The sequence below is a fragment of the Mustelus asterias genome, chromosome 18 (assembly GCF_964213995.1).
Source record: "Mustelus asterias chromosome 18, sMusAst1.hap1.1, whole genome shotgun sequence".
In the NCBI taxonomy this organism is placed as follows: domain Eukaryota; kingdom Metazoa; phylum Chordata; class Chondrichthyes; order Carcharhiniformes; family Triakidae; genus Mustelus; species Mustelus asterias.
The window spans coordinates 48,182,922-48,188,921 of NC_135818.1; the positions used below are offsets into that span (position 1 = coordinate 48,182,922).

Genomic DNA, 6,000 nt, shown 5'->3' on the forward strand with positions numbered 1-6,000 from the left:
TTCACTGGAATCTGTCCAGTTTCTTTTTGGATGCCATAAATTAGTAATTGTTGCAGCAGATGGGATTTCATACCATGAGTTACTTGAGCAATGAAAAAGGTACTCTGCATTAAGTTCACTACCGTCAAACAGTTAGTAACAAGATGATACAGGTCACGTTGTAGGGACAAGATAAAGGAGTGGAATGCTAAAGGGCCCTCAGCCTAATATGATTTAACTTCCATCCAAGAGTGTGAACACTTCCGCCCTGTTTTAAAATATTTCCAATATAGAATCATATGGTGTAGAAGGAGGCCATTCGGCCCATCGACTCTGCACCAACCACAATCCCACCCAGGCCCTATCCCCATAACCCCATGCATTTAGCCTAGCTAGTCCCACTATATGATCCAGGCACTTTTGAAATGGCATTGAAATGGAGCTTTATTCATTTCTGTCATATACTGTATTAATATTCTGTTCAAGTACTGCTAAAATTCCTATCTATCGCACTATGCTCAAATGTTTTCCTTTAGACCATAAGACATAGGAGCAGAATTAAGCCACTCGGCCCATTGAGTCTGCTCCGCCATTCAATCATCGCTGATATTTTTCTCATCCCCATTCTCCTGCCTTTTCCCCATAACCCCTGATCCCCTTATTAATCAAGAACCTATCTATCTCTGTCTTAAAGACACTCAATGACCTGGCCTCCACCACCTCCTGCGGCAAAGAGTTCCACAGATTCACCACTCTCTGGCTGAAGAAATTCCTCCTCATCTCTGTTTTAAAGGATCGTCCCTCTAGCCTGAGGTTGTGCCCTCTGGTTCTAATTAGGTTAATATACATCTTTATTTAAACTTAATTTATTAATTACTGTAATTATAACTATGCTTTGATTTTCTAATGTGACATATTCACGGCATTCTACTTATTAAATCTACAAAGCATTTAAGGAGGTATTGTGGTGTGGTGATTGCACCCCTATCTTGGGGTCAGAAGCTCTGGGTTCAGGTCCCACTTCAGGACTTGATGGCCATGGAAGGTGCATTCATAACATGGCCAAACAGGTTGATTATCAGCTTGTAAATCCTTCCAATGTGCCTGATGGCAGGTGGTAAAAGCGGGAAAGCTTCCTGATCAGCCATACTGCAGAAGGCAACGCCAAACCGTTGCCGTACTTTGCCACACATGATCATGGACCAATCCAACGGAAGCCATAGGACATGAAACCTGAACAAGGAGGAAGAAACATCCTCTCTGACCAGAGAGAAACAAATTAAGTAAGCACGTGGTTTTGTGAGGATTGTGGGCTTTCCTTTAGTGCAGGAAGCCATTTTAAAAAAAAATTATTTCATGGGCATGGGCATCGTGGCTGGCCAGCATTTATTGCCCATCCCTAGTTGCCCTTGAACTAAGTGATTTGCTAGGCCATTTCAAAGGGCAGTTGAGAGTCAACCACATTGCTGTGGCTCGGGAGTCACATAAAGGCCAGACCAGGTAAGGGTGGTAGATTTCCTTCCCTAAAGGACATCAGTGAACCAGATGTGTTATTACCACAATTGACAATGGTTTCATGGTCATCAGTGGATTTTGGTTCCATATATTTTTTATGGAATTCAAATTCCACCATCTGCCATGGCGGGATTCTAACCCGGGTTCCCAGAATATTAGCTGAGTTTCCGGATTAATAATCTGGTAATAATATCACTGGGCCATCACCTTTCCTGATTGCACAGGCATTGCTTTGTGTATGCTGTATGTGAATTCTGAAATCTGTTGTAATTGGATGGGATATCACGCCTTCAATATCCAGTTGGTGTGCAACCATACTCAGTATATAACTTAGGTGAATGCAGAAGTCATGATGTCTTCATTCTGTGGCAATCCACTGTAACATTAATAATTGAGCAATCATGGTTCATGACTCCAGTGCCCAATCGAGCACACAAGAACAAAATACGTATAATGAAAACCTTGTTGCTGTGTGAAAAGTGATACATCATTGAGGTTTTTGAACATAGTTTGGGTGGAGCTTGCAGTACCCAACAGGGTGTCAATATTTGTGGTGGTCTGCTGCATGGCGCACAACCCCGCCATCAAGAGGACACATCTCTTGACAGGAGGAGGAGGAAGTAAGGAGGTAAACAATACATTCCCTCTCTGACTGGACTGCCATGATCGACTCATCTGACTGCAGCACCAGTGATCTCATTCACCAACTGTTCCACACTCTTTACCTCTCCTCTTTTACTGACTGTCACAGTATCCTCTTAGCTTCAATGTTTAAATTTAATCAACCACAAAACAAGCATTCCAAATCAATTTATAAATCAAATCATCCAATTACTAACCACCCTTGTGCATTCCTTCATGCCTGTCTTCCATGTGCCTTTGTCAATCCTAGTGCTCCTTTGTACTGTATCCCAGTGGCTAATGGGAGGCTACTGATTTTCATGGACAAGACTCCAGATGGCCTTGTCAGATGACCTTGGGCAGCACCGGGCCTTAACTTCAAACTGCATTATGTCTAGGCATGGGTGGCAGCTGTTCAAGCTTGCTGATAGGCAACAGAAAGGGTGGAGTGCCTGTCATTGGATGACAATGCTGTAATCCTTAAAGAAGACAGCTGATTTGTACTCACTGAAGCAACTGCAAATGCCTGCAAGGGTGCCTCAGCAATTCCAATAATGCATTGGAGGACATTTTGCTGGGCTGCTGTGCGATCCCTTTGAACACTGGTATCCAGAGCCATTATGACAGCAGACTGAGATCTCAATGCAGCAGTCTGATATTGTGTGGCTTCTGCATGTGCTCCAATGGAAGCGGAAACATTGGCCATCAGAGCCTGTGTTATTGTTGGGTCCACAAGTGTTCTCGTGGAGTTGGCCATCACTTCTATACTGGAAAGAACGGGCTCCGAACATTGTACACAACTCTGTGCCAAGTTTCTACTGGACTTTTCCATGCTTCTTGGCGTTGATCACAGGCTTTTTGGTATGTCTTCCAATGCCCAAGCATTTTGATGTACATATCCATAAGCCTTCTTCAGTCAGCCACTTCATCAAAGTCCTCACCTGGAACCTCTATACCTCAGGTTATGTTGTGTCCTTGCGTTCCAGTGAATAGGCACCTACATTGCCTATATCCCCTGCCTTGGTTGCTGTCACTCATACTGTGTTTCATCGCTTGCAGATCCCACCTCTAAGTTACCATCTATCTTGTACAGAGTTTCAGTATCTGAGCTGATGGCTGCCAGTATGAGAGTGAGTAAATGTATCTCCTTCATCACTGTTTTTCCTGCTCTTCCACCACTTGCTGTCCCACCACTGCCTGGTCAGGTTGGAGTCAAGTTTAAGTTTATTTATTTATCAAGTTTATTTATTTATTAGTCACAAGTAAGGCTTCCATTAACACTGCAATGAAGTTCCCCTATGTATCCCTATGTATCTGAAAGGAGAAATGTACAAGAGTAAGGTTTTGATGAAGGAAAGGGGGAAAGTAAGAGGTGGCATGCCTAGAACATCTGCAGCTTGGAAATTAGATGAGTTTGTGGATCAGCAAATCCTTTTATGCCAGCCTGCATGACGTGAAGCCCACAGAAAGCATGGCCTCCCAATGTTTCCTGTCCTCTATCATGGAGATCTTCAAAGACTGTATGCAGGAGATCCTGGACAAACTATTAACTCTGGTAAAGTTCATCAGTTACTTCAAGTTGAATAAAACTCTGGGAAACAATGGTTTACTGGTTATATTTGACTTTGAAGTGTACATGATTATGCTTCTGGCCAGCAGCATGAGGAAAGATGTCATCATCCTCATCTAAAAAAGGAAGGTGGGAAGGAGGAAATCAAAAATTGGCAGCCCAATGCTTGTTAATGTGACAACAAAGTTCTGTCCAAGGTTATTGCCAATTGGGTCAAGTCTGCTTTGGAGTTGGTGATCCATCCTGATCAAATCTGTGCTTTATCTGACAGAAAGATCTCTCATAACCTTGTGTTACTCAGGGTTACAATTCCCTATGTGTGGATACCTGCCTCACTAGCTTAGCTATGATGTGAAAATGCCGGCGTTAGACTGGGGTAAGCACAGTAAGAAGTCTCACAACACCAGGTTAAAGTCCAACAGCTTTATTTGGCAGAAAAAGCTTTCAGAGTCTCGCGCCTTCATCAGGTGAGTGAGGAGTTGTATTCACAAACAGGGCATAGACAGACACAAACTCAATTTATAAGATAATGGTTGAAATGCGAGTCTTTACAGGTAATCAAGTCTGAAAGGTACAGACAATGTGAGTGGAGAGAGGGCCAAACGCAAGTGTATTGTCTCCAGCCCAGGCCTGGGCTTGCAAGATTTCACTAACTGTCCTGGCTGGAGACACCTCTTTAACTTGTGCTTGGCCCTCTCTCCACTCACATTGTCTGTACCTTTAAGACTTGATTACCTGTAAAGACTCGCATTCCAACCATTATCTTGTAAATTGAGTTTGTGTCTGTATCTGCCCTGTTTATGAACACAAGTCCTCACTCACCTGATGAAGGAGCGAGACTCCGAAAGCTTGTGCTGCCAAATAAACCTGTTGGACTTTAACCTGGTGTTGTGAGACTTCTCACTAGCTTAGACCAGGAGAGGATCTGGAGCAGATTATCTCGCACCGACATAAGAACATAAGAACTAGGAGCAGCAGTAGGCCATCTGGACCCTCGAGCCTGCTCCACCATTCAATAAGATCATGCTGATCTTTTTGTGGACTCAGCTCCACTTACCCGCCCGCTCACCATAACCCTTAATTCCTTTACTGTTCAAAAATTTATCTATCTTTGCCTTAAAAACATGCAATGAGGTAGCCTCAACTGCTTCACTGGGCAGGGAATTCCACAGATTTACAAACCTTTGAAGAAGATCCTCCTCAACTCAGTCCTAAATCTGCTTCCCCTTATTTTGAGGCTATGCCCTCTAGTTCTAGTTTCACCCGCCAGTGGAAACAACTTCCCTGCTTCTATCTTTTCTATTCCCTTTATAATTTTATGTGTTTCTATAAGATCTCCCCTCATTTTTCTGAATTCCAATGAGTATAGCCTCAGTCTACTCAGTCTCTCCTCGTAAGCCAATCCTCTCAACTCCAGAATCAACTTAGTGAATCTCCTCTGCACTCCTTCCAGTGTCAGTATATCCAGTACACCTGGAGTGTACACAGTACTCCAGGTGTGGCCTCACCAGCACCTTATACAGCTGCAACGTAACCTCGCTGTTCTTAAACTCCATCCCTCTAGCAATAAAGGACAAAATTCCATTTGCCTTCTTAATTACCTGCTGCATGATGGATATCTCCAGAGGTTTGGCGAGGGAATCCACAATTGGATCCAACAGTCCTGCGAGTTTGCCTGGAAGGCCTCCTGGCCCCATGTGAATAGAGGACATGTCTCCTCCTCCTGTACCAAAGTCTCCAGTGTTGTGCCTGAAAACCTTGGAGCAAGCTCCCTGTCCTGTTGCACCATTAGTTGATATTCTTCCAGCTCAGAAAGTCTTCCCCATCCACTTGCAGCACCTGTCCCAGCCAGAAAGCACTTGGGCTGCCTTTAAATAGTGCAAGCTAGTTTTTAAGTAATGCCAATCTCGAACATGGGCCCCCTGCTGAGACATGCAGCCACTCAACAGCACATTTCACATTGGTCTGCATGCTACTATTGTTTAAGCCAGCAGCAGCATGAAGTTTGTGTGCTGCCTGCATCAGAACAAACTGGTTAATTGCGCATTGTGATCCCCATGCATATTTTGAGTGGCTGTCAATTTTTTTTACCTCTATCAAGGTTTATTACTTAAATTACAGCTTTCAAGCGTAAAAAATAAACTGAATACTGTTGTGAGTCCATATAAAGTTGAGAACATAAAAAAATATGAATTCAAATCAATATAGATAAATAAATGCAAGAAGCATGCAATGCAATTTAGTGAAAAGTCAAATACTGTGGATGCTGGAAATCTGAAACTAAAAATGGAAAATGCTTGTAACATGCAGGCCTG

The 6,000-nt window shown here is 43.3% G+C and overlaps 1 long non-coding RNA gene across 3 annotated transcripts in view; it reads left to right on the plus strand.

Moving 5' to 3' along the window:
* Nucleotides 1–932, plus strand: part of LOC144507111 (uncharacterized) — a 32,000-nt gene extending 31,068 nt beyond the window's left edge. For all 3 annotated transcript variants that reach the window (XR_013500028.1, XR_013500027.1, XR_013500030.1), the window contains one exon: nucleotides 674–932. This is a non-coding gene — a long non-coding RNA (uncharacterized LOC144507111). The remainder of the gene's footprint in view (nucleotides 1–673) is intronic.
* Nucleotides 933–6,000: the final 5,068 nt, after the last annotated feature.